The 24,410-nt window shown below is 47.2% G+C and overlaps 1 long non-coding RNA gene across 2 annotated transcripts in view; it reads left to right on the top strand.

Moving 5' to 3' along the window:
* Nucleotides 1-24,410, top strand: part of LOC109575072 (uncharacterized) — a 50,099-nt gene that overhangs the window by 485 nt on the left and 25,204 nt on the right. Inside the window, exons 2-3 of one of the 2 annotated variants that reach the window (XR_002183181.2) lie at nt 376-522; nt 12,408-12,840. This is a non-coding gene — a long non-coding RNA (uncharacterized lncRNA). Of the gene's footprint in view, nt 1-375; nt 523-12,407; nt 12,841-24,410 lie in introns of those variants that run through there. The other variant, XR_011562392.1, reaches the window with a different exon arrangement.

A 24,410-nucleotide genomic window follows, 5' to 3' on the forward strand; every position in this document is an offset into this window, starting at 1 on the left:
TTTTGTGTGTGTGTGTATTTCCTTCCGGATAGTTTTTTTTTTTTTTTTGACTTGCTTGGTCAGTTCTGTGTGACTCTTTGCAACACCCATGGACTGTGGCTTGTCAGACTCCTCTCTCCATGGAATTTTCCAGGCAAGAATACTGGAGTGGGTTGCTATTTCCTTCTCCAGGGGATCTTCCCCACTCAGGGAACAGAACTCTAATTTCCTGTGTCCCCTGCTTTGGCAGGTGGATTCTTTACTACTGAGCCACCTGGGAAGCCTATAATAATAATAAGTGAATGTTGAGTAATTGGAATATTACAGGCATGATACCAAGTACTTTATATACACTACTTCATAATCTAAAAAGCAGTTATTATCGCTATTTTGCAGATCCAAAAATGGAGGCACAGAGTTTGTTACCCTGATCACCTAGCTAAAGGTGCAAGAGGAGGGGTTGAAGTCAGGTCTCCTGAATCCAAATCTTGGCGATGTTTAAGCTAAGGTGTACTACATTTTGCGAGCTAGCTGATATCAAAGGTAAGGCTTTTTTTCTTATTTTTTTTTGTAGCTACAATTCATCATTGGAACTGCCACCACTATCCTCTCTTCCTTTCAGCTTTTGCCTGTTACTGACTGAACTCTTGCCCATAACCTAGGCATTGTTATTTCCTCATCTTCCATAAGCAGTGGAGGATATGTAAATAATAAATTCTTCAATATCCTTGGCTCCTAAGAAAAGAAATAATAGAGATCTCTCTATTATGGATGCTCTCCACTCCAACATTTCCCATGTAAAAGCATTTAGCCCTTAAAATGAATACTGGGGTGTTATAGTTTATACTCAGCCTTTAACTCAAGTTCACTCTTCCTCAAAGGTTAAGTTAACAACCAACATTATCTCTTAATACTTCAGCCATCCTGGGGATTTCATAATGACTATTTCTCCTAATTGTTCCCACACTTATCACCCACTTTTAGCCCCAGGAGAGGCCTGGGTTCAGGCTGCCTGGGCCCGCAAGTTCATTCTTCTCTAAACTCTCTGATCACTTTGGCCAGCCTCTTCTCCATTTTGACAGGTACATCTTACTCTCTTTCCTCAGGGTAAACTTTTCTGACCTTCTGACCTAATTGGTTTTATCTCACTTTTATAGACTCTCAAAGCCTCTTTCTTGTAACAATTATTATAATTGAAAGTGAATAATTTATAGGTAAATTGGCCACCTGTTCCCACGGCTAAAGTTTTAGAGCCAGGACCGCAGCTTGCTGTTCATCACCATGTTTCCAGCCCATAGCTCAATACCTAGCTGAAACTACATTTTGGTCCATTTCCTATAATCATGGGGTAAAGTCAGAGAGACAGTCTGTGTTGGGGGTGGGTGGAGGAGGGTGTCATTTGTAGCCACCACTTGCAGAAAAAGCAGGGGATGATGGATTAATCCATCATGACCAAACGGATAAGTGATCCTGGAGACTGACAGCAAATGGTTTAATCGTTTGTCAGTCTCATGAGGACCTTGTATCATATCCTAGTTGCTAGAATTCTGAACTGTGAAAACAGGTTGAATCTTATAGCTGTGACCTTGTGTCTGGAATCGCTATAAATGGGTTGTGGTGGGGTCAAGGGAATGAAGAGAAAGTAATCAAGACTTGTGCAGTTGCTAAGTCCTATTTGACTCTGTGACCTCATGGACTGCAGCACACCAGACTTCCCCGTCCTTCACTATCTCCCGGAATTTGCTCAAATTCATGTCCATTGAGTCGGTGATGCCATCCAATCATCTCATCCTCTGTCACTCCCTTCTCCTGGTTTATTACTCATCCAGAGTTGCAGTAAGTTTCCACTACACCCAAAATACAAAGACATGTAATATACAATGACTGTCACCAGGGAGCGCCATTGCTGTATTAATAATCCAGGATCTTTAGAAATTTCTACGCAGATATTGTTTTAATTTGGCCCAGGTAGTGATCTCATTTTCAGATATCCTTTAGGAAAAAATAATCATTGCTTCTCATTGTTACAATTGGTCTGTAGCACATTGCCTGAGCCCTGTGAATTGTACATACTAAGGACTGGAATATTTTATGTCAACGACTACAAGGCTAAACCTGGATGTCCAAAAGAGAGAGGGCAGAAACTGGAAATGAGATCCATAATTTGCCAAGGGAGATATGAAAAAGCAGCCAGGCATGAGGGCTTCTGCATCAGATGACACTGGATTGGAATCCTGGCTGCATCGCTTTGGGGTGGTGTGACTGGGAAAGTCGCGTCATGTCTCAGAGCCTTAGTTCCTCAGGGCTCTGGTGAGGATGAAGCTTCAGTTTGACATTCTAGTTAGCGTAATTCCTGGTCCCCAGCCAATGTTGATAATATAATACAGTCACAAGTTTACGTTTGGGTGGGGAAGTTATTTAATTAACCAGTGTCTCCTCTACTAACTTCTAAATTACATGAAGGAAGGGTTTGTCTGTTTTATCATTGTGTCCTTAGCACCTAAATAGTGCCCGTACGTATAGGCTCTTGGTAAATATGGATGAATGAAAAAAAATAATGAGTAAATGGGAAATTTGCTCTTCTAAGTATATAATGTAATGTAATGTTAGTCGCTCAGTTGTGTCTGGCTCTTTGTGGCCCATGGACTGTATTCCTCCAGGCTCCTTTATCCATGGAATTCTCCAGACAAAAATACTGGAGTGGGTTGCCATTCCCTTTTCCAGGAGATCTTCCCAACCCAGGGATTGAACCCTGGTCTCCTGCATTGTAGGAGGATTCTTAACCATCTTCTAAGTATCAGTTCAGTTCAGTTGCTCAGTTGTGTCCGACTCTTTGCAACCCCATGGACTGCAGCACACCAAACTTCCCTGTCCATTACCAACTCCCGGAGCTTGCTTAAACTCATGTCCATTGAGTCGGTGATGCCATCCAACCATCTCATCCTGTCGTCCCCTTCTCCTCCCACCTTCAATCTTTCCCAGCATCAGAGTCTTTTCAGATGTGTCAGTTCTTTGCATCAGGTGGCCAAAGTGTTGGAGTTTCAGCTTCAACAGCAGTCCTTCCAATGAATATTCAGGACTGATTTCCTTTAGGATTGACTGGTTTGATCTCCTTGCAGGCCAAGGGACTCTCAAGAGTCTTCTTCAACACCATACTTCAAAAGCATCAATTCTTCAGCGGTCAACTTTCTTTATGGTCCAACTCTCACATCAGTACATGACTACTGAAAAAACCATAGCCTTGACTAGACGGACTTTTGTTGGCAAAGTAATGTCTCTGCTTTTGAATATGCTGTCTAGGTTGGTCATAACTTTTCTTCCAAGGAGTAAGTGTCTTTTGATTTCATGGCTTCAGTCACCATCTGCAGTGATTTTGGAGCCCAAAAATAAAGTCTGACACTGTTTCCACTGTTTCCCCATCTATTTGCCATGAAGTGATGGGACTGGATGCCATGATCTTCATTTTCCGAATGTTGAGCTTTAAGCCAACTTTTTCACTCTCCTCTTTTACTTTCATCAAGAGGCTCTTCAATTCCTCTTCGCTTTCTGCCATAAGTGTGCTGTCATCTGCATATCTGAGGTTATTGATATTTCTCCTGGCAATCTGGATTCCAGCTTGTGCTTCATCTAGCCCGGCATTTTGCATAATGTACTCTGCATATAAGTTAAATAAGCATGGTGACAATATACAGGCTTGATGTACTCCTTTCCCAATTTGGAACCAGTCTGTTTTTCCACGTTCAGTTCTAACTGTTCCTTCTTGACCTACATACACGTTTCTTAGGAGGCAGGTCAGGTGGTCTGGTATTCCCATCTCTTTAAGAATTCTCCACAGTTTGTCCTGACGCACACAGTCAGCGGCTTTGGCGTAGTCACTAAAGCAGAACTAGATGTTTTTCTTGAACTCTCTTGCTTTTCCCATGATCCAGCAGATGTTGGCAATTTGATCTCTGGTTCCTCTGCCTTTTCTAAATCCAGCTTGAACATCTGGAAGTTCATGGTTCATGTACTGTTGAAGCCTGGCTTGGAGAATTTTGAGCATTACCTTGCTAGCATGTGAGATGAGTGCAATTGTGCGGTAGTTTGAACATTCTTTGGCATTGCCCTTCTTTGGGATTGAAATGAAAACTGACCTTTTCCAGTCCTGTGGCCACTGCTGAGTTTTCCAAATTTGCTGGCATATTGAGTGTAGCACTTTCACAGCATCATCTTTTAGGATTTGAAATAGCTCAACTGGAATTCCATCACCTCCACTAGCTTTGTTCATAGTGATGCTTCCTAAGGTCCACTTGACTTTGGACTCCAGGATGTCTGGCTCTAGGTCAGTGATCACACCATCATGATTATCTGGGTCGTGAAGATTTTTTATACAGTTCTTCTGTGTATTCTTGCCACCTCTTCTTAATATCTTCTGCTTCTGTTAGGTCCCTACCATTTCTGCCCTTTATTGTGCCCATGTTTGCATGAAATATTCCCTTGATAATCGCTAATTTTCTTGAAGAGATCTCTAGTCTTTCCCATTTTATTGTTTTCCTCTATTTCTTTGCACTGATCGCTGAGGAAACCTTTCTTATCTCTCCTTGCTATTCTTTAGAACTTGCATTAAGTTGGGTATCTTTCTTTTTCTCCTTTGCCTTTAGCTTCTGTTCTTTTCTCAGCTATTTGTAAGGCCTCCTCAGACAACCATTTTGCCTTTTTGTGTTTCTTTTTCTTGGGGATGGTTTTGATCACTGCCTCCTGTACAGTGTCATGAACCTCCATCCATAGTTCTTCAGGCACTCTGTCTATCAGGTCTAATCCCTTGAATCTATTTCTCACTTCCACTGTATAATCGTAAGGGATTTGATTTAGGTCATACCTGAATGGTCTAGTGGTTTTCCCTACTTTCTTCAATTTAAGTCTGAATTTTGCAATAAGGAGTTCATGATCTGAGCCACAGTCAGCTCTGGGTCTTGTTTTTGCTGACTGTATAGATCTTCTCCATCTTTGGTTGCAAAGAATATAATCAGTCTGATTTTGGTGTTGACCATCTGGTGATGTCCATGTGTAGAGTCTTCTCCTGTGTTGTTGGAAGAGGGTGTTTGCTATGACCAGTGTGTTCTCTTGGCAAAACTCTTCTAAGTATAGGAATAGCCTATTCAAGATTTTTGATACTGCCCTCCACCAAATGGCAGAATATCATCAATATACTGGCTGTGTTTACAGAGGGGTCAGGTGCAATCCAGTGAGCTTTCCATAATGAATGACTGAACTGAGCTAGGAGCCTGGAGCTGAGAGCAGGCCCTAAGGTTAGAGGGAAATCTGTGGGTTGCCTTGATATCCTTCCAGTCTTTCAGGAGCATTCCAGAGTCCGGGGCTGCATTTAGACACCACGCCCAGTTGGGTTAGACAGGTTGTTGGTCCTCATTCATGTTTATGGTGTGGCCCTTTTTCTCCTTGCTTCCATATGTTCATCCAAAGAGCCTTACTAAGTCTTAGGCCATACAGATGTTCATTTTTTAATTGACAGTATACGGCGTTTCTCGAAATTTGCTGTCTGTAGTATATTGGCTACATCTGCACCAAGGGATCTCAGCTGCTTTTTGTTTATTTCTTTGTGATGTTTTCCAGAATCTCTAATGACCGACTGGATCCAAACACACACTCAGAAAACAAGGCTTTGATAAGCAGGTGTCCTCAGCACCGATCAATACTATCACTGCCTCTCCCACCAAATGTGCATCTTAGATAACATTTCAGGCTGCAATGTTTTTAGCACATTGTCATTTCAAATTCTTATTACTAAAGGATGCTTAGTGAAAGAAGTGATCTGATATAATGTAAGAAAAGAATGGGAAGTTTGAAATCTGGGTTGAGTTTGGATTGGGAACCTCTCTTATCATGTGTGTGACCTTGAACCATCCATGAACCAGTCTGAGCCTCAGTTTGCTCATCTGTAAAATGAGAATATTAATACTTGCTATTTGTTGTTGTAAAACAGATAGTATGTATGCGGAACCTGACACATAGTTGGCACTCAATAGCTAATAGCTAATAATATGGCCTTGATACAACTTCCTAGTGTACTCAGTTGTAGTCTGTTATGGGGCAGAAATCTTGATTAATATGTGTTTATTTTATAATTTTTTTTTAAGTATTTGTTTTTATTTGGCCACTCCAAGCCCTCACTGTAGCAGACGGGATCTTTTAGTCTCAACATGTGGAATCTAGTTGTCTGGTCAGGAGTTGAACCTTGGCCCCGTGGTTAGGAGGGTGGAGTCTTAGCAGCTGGACTTCTGGGAAGTCCCAATATGTATTTTGAATTATACTTGCTACTTGCTAGTTTTGATCTTTTGATTACATAGAGAGCCTCTTAGCCAGCCCCTGCACTGATGGCCTCAGGGAAGCCAGGCTCACAGTTGGGCCGTCCACGCTACTGCTGTTGGGATCTGGATCCATTCTGTCTGTCTTCTGTTTTCACACAGACAATGCTACCTGTCATTCTCCAGTGACTCCCCTGTTGATTCATTTGCTTCTAGTTGCCTACCCAGTATCCACTCCCTGTCTTATCATCCAAACCCAGTTTTCTCTTGGGCTTCAGTGTGCCCTGTTAAAGTGTCTGCCCCAGATTCCTTGGGTTGCTAAGGGTGACCATAGGTGTCAGTTCTGACCGAGGAGATAGAAGCTGAGGGTGTCTGGGAAGGCTTTGTCTTGCTGATAGAGCCTCTGCCCCGTCCTGCTGTAGTATGGAGGTGCAGCAGTCCTGAACCAAAGGGTTAGTTGGGGGCCATGTAACTGGTTCTGGCCAGTGAGCTGTAAGCAGAAGGGATTCATGTCCCTTCTGGGCTGGGATATTTAAGTACTAACATGAGACCCTCCAAGAATTCTCCTTTCACCTGTCATGATAACCAGCACAATTTGAGATAGTGGCTGATCTATCATCCTGGGCCCAAATGAGAGGTCGTGGAGTAGGGGCTCCAGTTGGCCCCTAATGGACCAGCAGGATTGAAAAATAAACCTTGGTTGTTTTGAGCCACTGAGATTGTGGAGTTGTTTTTTACTGCAGCATAATCTAGCCCATCCTGACTGATACAAACCTGACCACATTGCTCCGCTAAATCCATTATTGTGGAATGACTGAACATAGAAACTAACAAACAAATGATTGGCTAAAAGCGTGAATGAATCAGCTTCCTTCTCCTGGGCCCCATCCCTTCAGATCATGTCTAGGAATGACTATAAATCCACCTAGTTCACTATGTATACCTTTATAGATGTCTTTGGTTAGTCTTTCTTCAACTTTGGTGTTCATCAAAATTCCCTGAGGACCTCATTAAAAATACAGATGCCCAGCCGTCCCTCAGATCTACAGAATCATTCGCAAGAGATGGGTCATGGCCATTTGCATTTATAACAAGTTTCCTAAGAGATTCTGACAATGGGTCCGGATCAGGAACATTTGCCTGTTTGGGTAGAAAATTCCGACCCCCATCAACAAGCCCAAAAGGGCAATTATTTTTTGGCATGTTGGTTTTTTAGCTTCTCTTTGTCAACCTCCCCACCTCAACCTCTACTCCCAACTCTCACCCTTGTTTCCAGCTGGCCACTTATACCTAAGTGATTACCTTTGGTTGATGGTGCCCTTGAAAATATCCTTGACATCTCCCCTCTGGCTCTTGCATCTCTTGTCTGTAAAGAGAAGCACGTTCATACCTTGAGGGAGGTCATCAATAGTGGTTCCTGAGAATGGAAGTGGGTACCAAGGGTACAGAGGGTGCAGGTAACTGCTCAAGTCAGCCGTGGGGATGTCCCACAAGAGGTGACATTCAAGCAGAGTCCTCATGAGTGTGGTGGGTGTTGCCCTTCTTTATGGAAGTGCCTTTGAACACGTTCGTTCATTTGGGCCACCCTGCCTGTGAGTCTCTGTAGGGTGGGGAGACCTCTTCTACCTGGCAGCCCAGAGACTTATTTCCCCACTTCCTAAGCGTATGGTTTCCACTCCAGCTATCAGAGGCCACTGTGGTGCTTGGTGCAGCAGGTGGCAGGTGAAGAAAGCATGTTCCCTGCCAGAAGGTGGTGTCCTGCTTTCAGAGGGCCGTGGTGGGGGCCCCACAGGGGTGTCCAGTATCTGTACAGTCCATGTCAGAGGCACCTGATGCTGTTCCGACCCAGCACTGGGGCGGTGGCATCTCCGTGGAATGTCCAGTGCTGTGATTTTAGGGGCGACTCCTGTCCACATGATCTCTAGGCTTGGATCTCTGGCCCTCCCAGGGATTCCAGGAGCCATTCGTATTCCTTTTTTTGGGGGGTGGGGGGGTGCTGTGCTGAGTCTTCGTTGTGCAGGACTTTCTCTAGTTGTGGCCAGCAGGGGCTACTCTCTACTGTGGTGTGTGGGCTTCTCTTCGCATGGCTTCTCTTGCTGCTGAGCACAGGCTCCAGGGCACACGGGCTTCAGTACTCGTGGATCCTGGGCTCTAGAGCACAGGGTCTATAGTTGTGGCACACAGACTCAGTTGCCCTGTGGCGTGTGGGATCTTCCCGGATCAGGAATTGAAACCCCTTGTCTCCTGCATCGGCAGGCATAGTCTTTACCACTGAGCCATCAGGGAAGCCCCACCCCATATTCTTTACTGCATAACTTTACTGATTAAACCAGCCAGAGTTCATGTATGTTGCAACTAAAGGACCTTTCCTGGATAAGCACATAGAGAGGAGAGAGGATCAGAGCCCCAGGCAGAAGGTTCCAGCTTGAGCAGAGGCCCAGGATCTTGAAGAGCATTGGATGTATTCTGCAGAGGGATGCCAGTCCCGTGGGGTTGCAGAGCATGTATTTGGGGTAGAGTGGGGACCAGCAGGAGATGAGGTGGATGAAATAAGCTGGGAGCTCAAATGCTACCATTTCAGGAATTAAATTTGACCTTGGAGTGGAAACAGTGGGCTTTAAATAGGACAGAAGGAGTACCAGATGGAAAATTGACAAAGATTTCTCTGGGGCAACATGGGGTGTGATTGGACCTGGTGAGACTTGGGGCAGGGAGACGGATGAGGAAGCGGCAAGAAGTATCTCATGTGGTGGATGCTGGCTAGGGCGTCCCTGCCCCTTGAAATCTGGCTCAGACTGCTCACTCCTTCCTTGTCACTGCCCACCCCGCCCTCTGCCCACCACCACTATCCTAGACCCTGCAGAAGGCCAAGCCTGACCCCACGACACAATTTCTGCAACCTCTCCATGGTCACCGCTGCATCAGAGCTCCAGCCTCTACTGTGTTCATTTTAGTTTATGGATTTTCTTGTGAAATGCAGCACCTTGATTCCTTAGACGACTTAGATTCTTAGACGACTTTATATATCCCGAGGGATTCATGGTCAGCTGTTTCTCCCCATGGGCACACCAGCCTCTGTCCCAGCTCATCACCTTCTCTCTTCCCTTACTCGCTCCGTCTCATCTTCACTCCATGCCTCGTGGTTTGCCTGTGAAATGCCGGATACTCCTGCCTGACAGGTTGCCCCACAGATGATGCCTCTCAAGCCCTCTCTTCCAAACCCAGTTCCAGGCCCATGAAAGAGGCCATCCGAACATGAGGTCACACTTTTAACAAGCCCCATGCTCCTTCAAAGACAGGAGTGATTAACAGTTACTTTTCTGCCTCTACAATAGCTTTGCACAGTTGAATTTTGCTTTTATCAATAGTAATTATAAACCACAAAATAACAGAAATTCGTCTGTCTCATGGAAAAGTCTGGAGGAAGACCGACAGGGCAGCTCCATGACCTTTAGCCTCCCAGGCTCCTCTGCCATCGTGAAAGCTCTGACCCAGGTGGGCTGCTTAAGTCACCAGGCCCTAGAGCGCTGTGGAGCAGGTTGGGAAGTGTAGCTGGACCTCTGGTACAACCCCTGGTTAAAAACTGCTGTACGTATTCTTAAGGAAGAAGCGGCAAGTGTGTGTTGGGAGGAACTAGTGGTTTCTGCTGTGTCCATGAAACCCACTTGTCTCAGAAGTTCCACCTGCACTTTTTCCAGGACTGGATCTTGAAAGAAGCTTAAATGTTTAGTCTGTGGATCACGGGGCACAATGGTCCCAATAGTTGCTCTCACTCCTTTGGAAGTGTCAGCTTTGCAGCTTTAGGAAGGGCTGGGGTGCAAGGCCGCTCAGGAGTCAGCAGACGCTGCTCACAGTGCCCCACTCCCTGATTTCCTGGGGCTCAGTCTGGCAGGCACCTCTCTGCAGCTGAAACAGAATGGGGCCCAAGAGGCCTGTGAACACACCGGAAATCTCAGCTCTTGTTGTTCACAGAGGGTTAATTTCCAGAGGGATCCTGGGGCTACCGAGAAGTGCTTTTCTTTCTGGGGAGACAGTGCAGCCGCTGAAGAGCCTGTGGGTGAGGACAACATTGCCTTCCTGCCTGAGCTCCAGGAGCCTGGGTCCGCTCCTGGCACTGGCTTCTCCAAGCCTGTTCAGGACTTCATTGGTGGGCTGTGTGCTGAGCATTTGCTGCTGCCACATGCTGCTAATATTTGAGTGGACTGCTTCCTGGGATCACACTTCAAAGTGGCGGTTTTCTCCATTTTTAGGGGTGCTAGAGAAATGTACAGGTCCCAGTGGCTCAACCCAAAATGAAACCCAGGTCTCCTGCCTCCATTCCAGTGCCATTTTCTTCTATTCCCTCCCGAGGAAGGCTCTGATTGGCAGGTTCCATTTAGTGGGCTGTGGACATCACCAGGTATTCTCAGCTCTCTGCCTTCTAGGCCCAAGGCAGTATTGTACATGTTGGCCCCAAGGCAGGACCATGTGACTAGTTCCAGCCAATGAGCCAGGAGTAGAGTGATGTCACTTCTGGACTAAACTCTGTAATAACTGCTCCAGATCTCTCTCTCTGGCAATGATGGTAGATGCTCCATTAGCCTGGGCTCTGGGTGACCTAGAGCAGAGCCCTCAGCTGACCCTTGATGGAGCTGTAGAGTGATCAAGAAATAAGTCTTTGGTGTTTTAAAGTCATTCAGATTTAGGATTTTTTTGTTGTTGTTACCTGGCCTGACCTGACTTTACCTGCACACTTACCATCTGCTTGGTCACTTGGCATTTCAATACCCTTCCTATTTTGGGGGTAGCCTCCACCCTCTAAGATTTGTTGGGCAGCAGAGCCTTCCTATAGAAGGTGGAAGTGCCCAGTACACACTTTCCCGGCTCCCCTTGCAGCTCGGGTGCAGACACGTGGCCAAGGTTAGCAGAGACAGCACCGGTGGTGGCGCCACAGACTCTGTGTTTGTAGCAGCTGCAGTGGTGACGTTGCTGGGCTGGTTTTGTTGCAAGAGTTTGAGCTGTGATTCTGGCTGTGTGACTTCCCTTTATTCCTGCCTACCTTCTAAGCCTCGTTCTCCACCCTTCCTGTCTCATATGTGAGCTGCTCAGCATCCTTTTAATAAATTTGCTTTCAGTTTAAATCACCCATACTTCATTTATGTTGCTTGCAGCTAAGAGCCTTGGACAGATACAACCAAATAGAGGGCAGTGTGGGGTGGCACAGGAGCCAGGACCTGGAAGGAAGGATCTGGCAAAATGTGCCTGACTTTTCTCCCTTGCACAAATTGCTTCTCTGGGAGCAACTTTTGTCTGTCTTAGGCCGGAGCAAACCAAAGTGCTGGGTAGGAGCTCTGGTTAGACTTGGTCAGCCTTTTGGGCATGTGAACCTCACTTTTCTTATCTGTAAAAGGGCGAATGATAGGACCTCACTTATAGGGTAGTTGTGAGGCATGTATTTGAAAGAGAATATATTTGAGGAAGTTCTGGGAACCATAAAACAAAACCCCAGTGAAAGTTCACAACGTTATTCTTCTGTGTTAACTTGCCCAAATATATCCAGCTGGGGAGTCTTGGATGGCACGACAGGTTAAATGAAACCCATTCTTCCTGATGCCACCGTTCTGTCACTCACCTCTCGGGAGGTCACAGACCAGTCCTTAAGATTCAGACCTATCTGAGATTCTGCTCAGGAGACCAGAGACCTCAGACTGGAGGGGATGAAAAGATTCCTGGTGGGCTTGGTAAAGGCAGAGAAGCACAGAGGTGAGAAAGGATATTAGGCCTTGTTCTATTCAATCCTCTCCATTTTGAGAGTCCAGAGAGAGAGGGAGAGCCTCCAGCCCACGGCCACTCAGCAGCTCTGTGGCTGAGCTTGAGGTTGGGATGCAGATCTTTTCATTTTGACAGCGTGCCTTCATCTGGACATACATGTGTGCTATCATCCAAGAATGCAGAGAACACGGGAATATGACAACTCTTCCTCAAATTAACAACCCCCACTTCCTAGCAACCTGTGACCGACTGGTCCTCATCCCCCCATAGAGAAGGATCTCCAGAGCACTGTTTCTGTTTTTTCTTTCTTAGCCCTCTAAACACTTTATTGAGGAAGGCTGAAAACTGCTGAATCGATTTTTTTTTTTTAATTAGCACAGAATCTGAATCAAAGAAATTTGGAAGAAGAGAACTTTCTCATCCAAGTGGCTGCCGGCACCCCCACCCCAGCTGAAGCGCTCCCTTGTTCTCGCCTGCTCTGCCCCAGATTCATGGGCCGCGCTCGGGATCGTTGGCAGTTTCCTCTGCACTGTCCTGACAACCTCCGGCCATGAAACTGAAAAGCTAGTTAGCGAATCTCGCTCCTACCGGCTTTGTCCTTGCCAGGGATTCAACAGAGAAATGTGGAAGAGGGAGCCTCCCCACGCCTGCAGCAGGCTGAAATGCCACCAGAATGACAATGGGCTGGGGTGTGGGAGGAGGGGAGCGTGTGCAGCGTGCCAGGAATGAATGAATGAATGAGAGGGAGTGAGAGAGAGCAAGAGAGAGCGAACTTGGGGCTTCAAATTAAAAAATTCCAGGGTCTCAACAGAGGTGCTGGTGTCTGTACTCCAAGGCTTGCTACCGAATGCTGAGCTGGGCACTTTTCCCTAGGCGGGTGCCCTCTGGCCCTCTGCCAAGGTACAGAGCTTGGGGCTGCAGAGGGGGGAAGTAGGACTTTGGGGGCGGAAATGGCTCCAAACTGGGGCAAGGCCTGGGAGGCCAGCCTACCCAGTCAGCTTACTGTCTGGCCAAACTCCCCCTCCCATCCCCCTACCACCTCAAGGGTCTCCGCTGAATTTAGACATTAGTACTCACTCCACATACCCTCCCCACCCCACTAGAGGAATTTTAAGAAATCCACAAAAACCAGAGGAATTTTGATTACCCTTAATTAAGGAAAAGCTTTCCAGAAGACCACGTGATGGGTGACTCCCTGTGACATGGGTGTCCCGCAGCTGCAGGAGGGTGGGGCAGCCCGGTGGCTCTGTGTCCTCTGCCCTGGGCCCTGGGACTCACACAGAGCAAGGTCCTGGTGGATGTTTGTAGGAACGGCTTCGTTCAAAGAGCTCTTGTTCCTGCCTCATCCCCTCCCTAGACTTGGGGACTGACGTAGGGGTGTGTGGGGAAGCGGGAGAGTGAGGTGTCTGAGCAGTGGGCCTCCAGGGCCAGGCTGAGTGGGGTCTCTGACTTGATAGCCAAGAGACCTTGAGCCAGTTGCTTAACATCCTCAAGTGTGTCTGCTTATCCCTGATGTGGGAATCACCATGGTGACCATGCACAGGGAGGCTGTGAATTAAACAAAGACCTCCATGTCTGCTTGCCGGGTAGTCAGCGTTCAATAAAAATAACTAGGCATAAACCCAGAGCCCATCCTGACATAGGGAGACTCTTCTCAAGAGCTTCCACCTCATCATCCACAGATCCTGGGACTGGTCTTGTTACTGGACCGGCCTGGCATTGGCAGGACCTTGGGAAGCTGGGCAGGTCCTTTGTGTTTTAACTGAGCATGTGCATTCACTCAGTCAGCCTCTCTGTTCTTGTTCAGTCGCTCAGTCGTGTCCGACTCTTTGCGACTCCATCGACTGCAGCACGCCAGGCATCTCTGTCCTTCACTATCTCCCTGAGTTTGCTCAAACTCATGTCCATTGAGTCGGTGATGCCATCAACCCATCTCGTCCTTTGTCATCCCCTCCTGCCTTCAGCCTTTCCCAGCATCTCATTTGTTCGCAGAGACTGTTTCCCGGTCTCTTATCTGTTCACGCAAGTATTTATCGAGTGCCTTCCACACGCCGTCTTGTGCTGGGGTTTGAGCTAAAAGAGCAAGTGAAAGGGCCCCTGATCTCAGTTCTTGAAGCTCACAAGCCAGCAAGAAACAAACAACATCAAAGTCAGAATCATCTGCGGCCCAGATCAGTAGGTGATCAGGGAAGGCTTCTCTTGGGGGCAATGTTTGAGCCTAGATCTAAATAGCAATAAAGAGCAGCCACCTCCTGAGGGAAGGGCAACCTGGGAAGGAAGCAGTAGTTTGGAGGCTTGGAGGTGGGCCAGGACTGGTTAGGGGGTGCTTGTGGCTGAGGCTGATGGAGGTGGGACAAGACTGGTTAGGGGGCGCTTGTGGCTGAGGCTGATGGAGCACCAGGACTGCGGCGGGAAGGAGCAGATGCATTCTGGGAAGCCACGAGAGAGCTTATTTCATAGGAAGGCAGCCTGGAGGACTGGGGTTGGGCCCAGAGTCCAGCATGTGGTAGGAGCGGGGTGCTTCTGCCAGTGCCTCCGGCCCCGCTTTGCCCTGCACCTGCTGTAAGTGCATTGAAGGACAGATCATTCAGAATCGAGGTGTAGTCCCATCATTATTATGCATGGCCTGCTTTCTCAAAGGGCGTCTCCCCGAACTTGGGGTCACCCCTGGGCCCGGTTGAGGGGGAGTGGATATGCCCTCCCACCTGTCACCAGCCTCTCCTGCTGTTCTCTGTGTGGGGCGCACACGCTGGTGCTGACTCCCAGGGGTGCAGGCAGTTCTGCCGGAATTGGAGACGCCCTTCCCCAGCTGGGTCCTGACTGAGGCAGGTGTCAAGTAAGCTCCAGGGTGGGCCTGTTGTCCAGGCCTGCAGCCTGAGATCACCCCCATGATCAGTCTCCCTTGGTCCCAGCTGCACAAACAGAGGACCTGCAGCCACCCTGAATGTTGGATCTGGGGTCCCAACGCTGTGTGGGCATCGCCAGCCGATTCCCAAAGGGCTGCCTGCTGGGGTCAGGCAGCCAAAGACCCTCTGGTGGAACGGAGCCTGAGGCTCTTCTTGTTGAAAGGAGCTAAGAGACGTGTAACCCAGCCCCATTCGTTCAGTCATTCATTCAACACATGTTTGTTAAGCACCTACCGTATACCAGGCATTGTATTAGTGCCAAGTTATACACTAGACCCAGGGAACTACGGTGAAGAGCAGACCAGCGCTTCTGGTCCTCATGGCTGTCAGTACTTTTAAGCAGGTGAAGACACACAAAACAAGGAAACCTAACAAATACATAAATTGGAACATAATATATGTGAGAGAAAACATGAGAGCAAGACATACAGCATATGGGACAGACCCAGTTTGGTCAAAATGGTCCAGGTGCGAAGGCTCAGGTAAGTCACAGTCCCATATAAATGGGATTTATATAAATATAAATCCCCAGAATGCCCGTATCATCTCTGAGGCTCATTACTAATAATACTGCCAAAAGAATAAATATGAAAACCATGTAGAGAAAATCTGAAACGTGGCCAATATTGAGATTAGTTGCAAATCCTGATGTTAATGAAAGTGGTGAAATCTGACAGTCGCTGGCTGTGTTTATAAACTCAGAGATAGGAACAGGTGACATGTTTGTGGAGCATCTCCAGTGTTAGGCTATGTGGTGGGGGGTCCGGGGGTCCCCAGGATGTTAAATGTTAGCTAGAAGTAAAGTATTCCTGCCTGCACCCAGCTTGGAGCACCTCTCAGGGGCTGTCTGTGCTGTGCCACGTGAGGCATGGCAGAGCTGCAAATTCCCAGCTGTCTGTTTTGTTTTGCTTCAAGATCTGACCTTGTTGCCAGATTTCTGTCAAGATTAACTTACAGAGTCCCAGATGTAGTTCATTCTATGGCAGGTTAGGTTTCCACAGTCGATGAAGTTAGTTATATCTACATCTCGGTGAAGCAGGCACAGAAGGGGAGGTTTGAATGGCAAAAAAAATCTCATTTTAGATTGGGAAAAATAGAATTCATGCTTGAGAAAAGAGTGCTATTTCTGTCTCCAGTCTGATTTTACACCCATTTCAGTTTAAAGCTGTGTCCCATTCCAGATCAAAACCTTCCTCTCCCCCTCCTCTCACTCATCTCCTCTCCCTCCTCCCAGCCATCTCCTCCCCCTCCTTTTACTCATCTTCTCCCCCTCCACCTCCTCCCACTCATCTCCTCCCACTCATCTCCTCTGCCTCCTCCCACTCATCTCCTCCCCTTCTCCCATTCATCTCTCCCTCCCCATCCTCCCTCCTCATCTCCTCCCCCTCCTCCCAGTCATCTCCTCCCCCTCCTCCCACTCATCTCTTCCTCCTCCTCCCACTCATCTCCTCCCCCTCCCCCTCCTCTCACTCATCTCCTCCCCTCCTCCCACTCATCTCCTCCCTTCCTCCCAGTCATCTCCTCCCCCTCCTCCCACTCATCTCCTCCCTCTCCTCCCACTCATCTCCTCCCTCTCCTGCCACTCATCTCCTCCCTCTCCTCCCACTCATCTCCTCCCCCTCCTCCCACTCATCTCCTCCCTTCCTCCCACTCATCTCCTCCCTTCCTCCCACTCATCCCCTCCCCCTCCTCCCACTCATCTCCTCCCTCTCCTTCCACTCATCTCCTCCCCCTCCTCCCACTCATCCGCTCCCCCCTCCCCCTCCTCCCACTCATCTCCTCCCCTCCTCCACTCATCTCCTCCCTTCCTCCTACTCATCTCCCCCTCCTGCTCCTCCCTCCTCATCTCCTCCCCTCTCCACCCTTGTCTTTTTGCCTTTCCTCCCACCTCCTCTCCCCTACCTCCTTCTCCCACTCTTCCCTGTCCTCAGTCCATTTGCTTGACTTTGACTGGGGACGTAGTAGCAATCAGGAGATTTAATGTTAGAGGGAAATCCGATAACCTTGGAGCCGCTGACGCAATTTATAGGAGTTCCTCTGTTTTTATCTGTAAAATGGGAATGGTTCAATACCACGTATATTTGAGCCTATATTTGTTTATTCTAGTCTTCTAGGCTCTGTGAGATATAAGAAAAGGAACGAATGGGACTGTACCCTCCCTCTTAATAACTTCCTATCTCAACGGGAACCTCCCATCTGATGGGGACTTTCTATCTCAGGACACTCGAGACAGACTACAGTATGTACATAATTGAAAAACAGATTGAGAGGCACAGACAAAAATTGCTCATGGAGACTGGGCTCACTGTGGGCTGGAGGAAGGCTCTGCAGGCAGTGTGCTGCTTTAACTGAGTCCTGAAGTTTGGAAAGATCCAGAGTCAGAGGGCTAGACATCCTGGTTCTGATGGAAGGAATGGTCTGTCACAGGACCAGCTTGTCTGTCCCCAGATTCCCTGCTCCTGCACCACGGGACTTGCCTTCTTGTGTCTCTGCCTGTCGCCCCTGCGCAGCAGCCCCCTGCCCCCACATCTTTTTGGTATTGGGCTTTTCCTCTCCCTTCTCCACACACTGACAAGGAGCACACCTGTTAGTCGTGCCCATTCAGTCTGGGAAAGGTTCCCTTGTCTCTCCCAGGAGGACCAGGTGTCCTAACACAGCTGGAGCGGTGAACGTGGCAAGAAGGGCTTGGGCTGTGAGCTCACACTCGCTTGCGTCTGGATCCTACTCTGAGTGTGGACCTGGGCAAGTCAGCCCACAAGCTGAGCCTCCAAATCCTCTCCTCTAAGCTGGGGGTGATAATCCCTGCCTTGCAAGGCTTTTTCTTTCTTCCAGGAGGAAATAAGATACTTCAATGGGTAAAAGATCTGGTGCAGGCAGAGACTCTCCCAGAATGCTCGTGTCAACTTTCTGCCAGTTCATTTCAGCCAACTGTGATGAATAGCAAAGAAGATTGGCGGGAGTAAGTGGAGTAGAGCAAATGCCCTCACCCCTGTGGAATCTGATCACACTGGCCTTGGTTTCTGGTTCTTGGGTCCAACTGTGGTGTCTTTTGGACAGAGGATGTATCCTTTGGCAGTTGCACTTTCCTCATCGGTCGAACAGATCCACAGTCCCCCCAGGCCTGTGCTCAGTTTGAAACTAGACAATGCAGTGAAGAGTTGCGCCCAGTGGTTGGCGTGTAGAAAGTACAAGCATCACTGTGGTGACCGTGGCTGAGCCAAGGCCACAGAAATGGTACCTGCGTGGCATCAGGCAGAACTTCTGTGCCAGCCTTAGATGATGAAACGAGCTGGAAATGACATCAGGTCTTTGCAGGGAGTGGTTCACCGTCTCTAACAACAGTATCCGCAGGCCAGAAGCATGTTTGGAAATAGAACCCGGGAGCCCCGACATGAGTGATTGACTTGAGTCGCCCTTTGGAGCTCACGCACACGTCCTACCTTCTTCAGAATTCACACAATGCCAAGATCGCATCACACCTCGAGAAGAGAGTAGCCAAACCTGAGGCAGCTGGCATCCTGGGGCGCTTTGCTCACTAACCTTAAAAACAAACACATCGCACTGACAGCAGCCCACCAGCCTGCTTCGGGCAGGGCAGAGCCTGGAACCCAAGAGCCCTCCTAGTCTGCTGATGAGAGTGACAGCAGCAGAGATCAAAGTTTAACGCACTGACTGTCTCTGGTTTTGAGTGCCCAGCGGGGCTGAAGGGGCTGCCTCCTCCTCGGGGCCCAGAGAGGGTGGTTGGGTGGACCTGAAGGAGGAAGGCAGCTCAGCTGATACAAAGCCAACCCCACTGCAGGCTCAGTCGGGGCTCTGGGTGCCCTGGGCCTTCTCTGCAACTTGGCTGGAGGGCCTGGTTCAGTTATTTTCAGACTTCCCAGATCCATGGAGTTTCAGCAGGCATGAAGAACAGAACACAGGGAACCAGCTGGAATAAGCCCTCAGAATAGAACTGCTTGCAGAAAGACCAAAATAATAAATATCTGAACACATTATCCTGTTTCTAGATTGGCTTCAAATGCATTGTGTTACCAGACCTGCCATTATTATGGGAAAGTGGACCATGAAACAGCTGGGTGTAGGAGGTGCTCACCCCCTCTCCCTTCATGATATTTTACAAGAGTGATTATTTTGATGACAGTAATGAAAGCAGCTCATGTTGATTGAGTCCTTCCTATGTGCCAGGCAGATTACTAGACACTTGACATTCATTAGTGGAATGCTCCCCACAGCTCTCTGAAGTAGAGTACTAGTATCCCCATTTTACAGAGCGGGAAATGGAGGCTCTAAGTACAAGACCCAAGAGGTAATTTTCTTAGACCAGTGTGGTGCCAGCCATCAAGGAGCCTGAGGTCCAGTGATGGGTCATTAGGTTTGAAGAGTGGATGAATGAATTGATCAGCAGCTGTGGGCAGACCATGCTACCTGATGTCAACACAAATAAGAGATGCAGACGATTAGAAAGAAGAGGTTGTCTGAGCCTGAAAAGATTGGTGGGAGTCCAACAGTCAATCAAGATGGGAGGGAGAAGGGGCTCCTGCTGGAGGTCACTGCTCCGAAAAGACCCAAAGCAAGTCTGGATGAAAAGGAAGGATCCTGGCGTGGCTGGACTGGGGATTCATAGAAGGCAGGCTGGAAAAGGGAGGTGGAGCTGGGTTGGGAAGCCTTGAATGCCAAGTGGAAGGGACTGGATCTTTTTTGGTCAGCTGTAGGAAACTATTGAAATTCAAAGCAGTCAGGGCCCAGAACACTGCTCTTCCTCTTGGCTTAGCAGAAGTAGAAAGAACAAAAGTGGCCTTGGGAATCAGGAAGTCTGGCTTTAATCTAGATCTTTCCCATAGATTTGCTATATTGTCCTGGAGTCAGTCACCCCACTTCTCCAAATAAAGAGAATACTTACGTGCATTTCAGAGGTTTTTGAAAGTAAAAGTGTTAGTTGCTCAGTCATGTCCCACTCTGTGACCCCATGGACTGTAGCTTGCCACGTTCCTCTGTCCATGGAATTTCCCAGGCAAGAATACTGGAGTGGGTTGTCATGCCCTTCTCCAGTGGATCTTTCCGACCCAGGGATTGAACCTGGGTCTCCTGCATTACAGGCATATTCTTTACCATCTGAGCCACCAGGGGAGCCCCACCAGGGAAGTGCCACTTCTCCAAACAAAGAGAATACTTAGGTGCATTTCAGAGCTTTTTGGAGAGTGTTAAATATAATGTGAGTGCAGCACTTTCACAGCATCATCTTTCAGGATTTGAAATGGCTCAACTGGAATTCCATCACCTCCACTATCTTTGTTTGTAGTAATGCTTTCTAAGGCCCACTTGACTTCACATTCCAGGATATCTGGCTCTAGGTGAGTCAGTTTTCATTCCAATCCCAAAGAAAGGCAATGCCAAAGAATGCTCAAACTACCGCACAATTGCAGTCATCTCACACGCTAGTAAAGTAATGCTCAAAATTCTCCAAGCCAGGCTTCAGCAATATGTGAACCGTGAACTTCCAGATGTTCAAGCTGGCTTTAGAAAAGGCAGAGGAACCAGAGACCAAATTGCCAACATCTGCTGAATCATCGAAAAAGCAAGAGAGTTCCAGAAAAACATCTATTTCTGCTTTATTGACTATGCCAAAGCCTTTGACTGTGTGGATCACAATAAACTGTGGAAAATTCTGAAAGAGATGGAAATACCAGACCACTTGACCTGCCTCTTGAGAAATCTGTATGCAGGTCAGGAAGCAACAGTTAGAACTGGACATGGAACAACAGACTGGTTCCAAATAGGAAAAGGAGTATGTCAAGGCTGTATATTGTCACCCTGCTTATTTAACTTATATTCAGAGTACATCATGAGAAACACTGGGCTGGAGGAAACACAAGCTGGAATCAAGATTGCTGGGAGAAATATCAATAACCTCAGATATGCAGATGATACCACCCTTATGGCAGAAAGTGAAGAGGAACTAAAAAGCCTCTTTATGAAGGTGAAAGAGAGCATGAAAAAGTTGGCTTAAAGCTCAACATTCAGAAAACGAAGATCATGGCATCTGGTCCCATAACTTCATGGGAAATAGATGGGGAAACAGTGGAAACAGTGTCAGACTTTATTTTTCTGGGCTCCAGAATCACTGCAGATGGTGACTGCAGCCATGAAATTAAAAGACGCTTACTCCTTGGAAGGAAAGCTATGACCAACCTAGACAGCATATTCAAAAGCAGAGACATTACTTTGCCAACAAAGGTCCGTCTAGTCAAGGCTATGGTTTTTCCTGTGGTCATGTATGGATGTGAGAGTTGGACTGTGAAGAAGGCTGAGTGCCGAAGAATTGATGCTTTTGAAGTGTGGTGTTGGAGAAGACTCTTTTGAGAGTCCCTTGGACTGCAAGGAGATCCAACCAGTCCATTCTGAAGGAGATCAGCCCTGGCATTTCTTTGGAAGGAATGATGCTAAAGCTGAAACTCCAGTACTTTGGCCACCTCATGCGAAGAGTTGACTCCTTAGAAAAGACTCTGATGCTGGGAGGGATTGGGGGCAGGAGGAGAAGGGGACGACGGAGGATGAGATGCCTGGATGGCATCACTGACTCGATGGACGTGGGTCTGAGTGAACTCCAGGAGATGGTGGTGGACAGGGAGGCCTGGCGTGCTGCGATTCATGGGGTCGCAAAGAGTCGGACACGACTGAGCGACTGAACTGAACTGAACTGAAATATAATGTGAAGGGATGGGAGGAGGGTGCAGGAGGGAGGGAATAATGTACACGAAAGCTGATTCACTTTGTTGTACCGCGGAGACTAACAGAATGTTGTAAAGCAATTATATGCCAATAAAAGACGATATAAAGTGCAAGGTATATAGTAGGTATCCCATGATGGCAGCCAGTATTTACTAATAATTTACTAGGAATATGAACTCTGTTGTTTATTTTCTTTACTGTACCCGTTTCCAGAAGCAGGTCTGCAGACTCCTAGGGATCGTCCAGACTCTTTCAGGGGGCTCTCGAGCTAAACTGTTTTCATACAAACCCTGGGACATTGCTTGCATTTTGTATCCTGTTGATATTTGGACTGGTGGTAGTAAAACTGCAGGTGTCTTAGTACCAATCAAGGAAGTGGCACCAAAGGGTACAAGGAATTGTTGTGTCATTTACTATCACTCACATGCCAGCTTCACTTAAGAATGTCTTTAATAAAGCAGTAATATGATTAACTTTATCAATAGACATCTCACCCTTGAGTACCTGTCTTTTTAATGATTTGTGTAAAAAAAATGGAAGCACATATAAGGCACTTCTGCTGCAGACCAGAACACACTGGTTGAAGGTAAGGTCAAGGAGAACACATGTGAATTAACTATCTTCTGGACTTGTGGCTTTTTTCATGGCACACCATTTTTACTTGAAAGAAAGCTGATACACCATGATTTTCAGATTTGAGTATTTGGCAGATATTTTCTCAAAAATGAGCAAAGTGAACCTGTCTCTTTGAGGAAAGCAGCAGGCAGTATTTGTCACCGGTAATAAAATTCAAGCTAAGTGAAAATTAGAAGTTTGGAAAACTTTTATCTGCTGCTCTGAACTTGACAGCTTCTCATGAAACAGTCTCTGATGAGAGCTCTGGTGATACTAATGGATTTGAATTTTTGATGCTGTGTAATATAATGTGTCAATATTTGGAAGATCTATAGGAGTCAGTGAGGCCATCTTTTTCAAATGAACCATGTTATACAATGTTATAAAATCATGCCTGGGTAAAAGATCTCGTTACAGTGCAAGATAGACCAGTGAATTTTAATGTGACAGAATACAAGAGTTCATTGACGTGGTTTCAGATCCTCCATTGCAACAACCCTTCACACTTGTCAAGTTTTGGTATAGAACCAGAGAATATTCATCATTATCTGTAAAGGCAATTAGAATACGTTTTCCCTTTTCCAGCTGCATAATCTGTGTGAGACCAGATTTCCTTTATACATTTAAACCAGAACAAGATACTGGAACAAACCAAATGTAGAAGCTGATCAGAGAATCCAGCTGTCTTCTGTAAGCTGGACGTTGAAGAGATTTGCAAATATATGAAACAATGACCTTCTCATGAAATGTTTTTATTCTGTAAAATAGTTTATTTTCATAAAATGTGTTACATGTGAAGCTGTAATGAGTTTTTTTAATTGATCTATTTTTTTCAGGTATATAGCAAAGTGACCCAGTTTGTGTATATATATATATATAAATTATTTTTTCAGATTATTTTCCATATAGGTTATCACAAAATATTGAATATAGTTCCCTGTGCTATGCAGTAAAATCTCGTTCCTTGTCTATTTTATGTATGCGTGAGTGCTAAGTCATGTCCAACTCTTTGCCATCCTCTGGATTGTAGCCCACCAGGCTGCCCTGTCCCTGGGATTCTCCAGGCAAGAATACTGGAGTGGGTTGCCGTTGCCCTCCTTCAGGGGATCTTTCCAACCCAGGGATTGAAGCCACGTCTTACATCTTCTGCAATGGCAGGAGGTTCTAATGCCCCCAGGAAGCCCGTTTTATGTGTAGTAGTGTGTGTATGTCGATCCCATACTCCTAATTTATCCTTCCCCTCTTCCTTTACCTTTTGGTAACCATGTTATTATTATTTTTAAATGAATGAATGAATCTCAGTGTAATTCTTTAGTTTCTTCTATGAAAAATAGAAGGAAAAGTGCTTTGGGGTCCTCAGTGATTTTTAAATCTCTGTAAAGATCAGAGATTTGGGGAGCTGCTGCCTCACGGGCTGGCACGTAGCAGGTACTCATTGGCTAGGCGTGGAGTCGGGTCTTTGGGAGTGCTGGCAGGCCGGGCCGCTGGCCCCCTTGCCACTCTGTCCCTCTGCTCTTTGAAGGACTGTATCTGGGCTGCCCAGTGCTCCCTCCTGTGGTTCTCAGCAGGGCCTGGACTTGGGGACCTTGGAGCTGCCTCAGACTAAGTTCTACTGAAAGTGTTAGTCACTCAGTCATGTCCAACTCTTTGCAACCCCATGGACTGTAGCCTGCCAGACTCCTCTGTTCATGGAATTCTCCAGGCAAGGATACTTGGAGTCTGTAGCCATTCTCTTCTCTGGGGGATCTTCCCCAGCTAAGGATTGAACCTGCAGCTCCTGCGTTACAGGCAGATTCTTTACCGCCGAGCCATCTGGGAAACCGCTTATGCTGAGCAGGGTTACCGTGAGCCCACATCCCAGATCACCTCCACGGACTGCAGGTTCTGATTCCATCTTTGTCTGCCTTTATCTGTTGGGTTTAGAGCAGACTGAGAAGCCTGCAGAATTGCTTAGACAGCAATTTGCGATTAAATGTAAGAAATGGTAGAGTCAGGCCTGAGGCAGATGTAGGCTATTTTTAAAGACGGGCCACTTGAGAGGAGTCAAGGTGGACCATTAGCCCTAGGGCCTTCCTCTGCCTGGGATGCGGCTCCTGCAGGAGGGGAAATGCTGATTCCACCCTCCTTG

This window comes from Bos indicus, chromosome 20 (genome assembly GCF_029378745.1).
Source record: "Bos indicus isolate NIAB-ARS_2022 breed Sahiwal x Tharparkar chromosome 20, NIAB-ARS_B.indTharparkar_mat_pri_1.0, whole genome shotgun sequence".
NCBI classification, from domain to species: Eukaryota; Metazoa; Chordata; class Mammalia; order Artiodactyla; family Bovidae; genus Bos; species Bos indicus.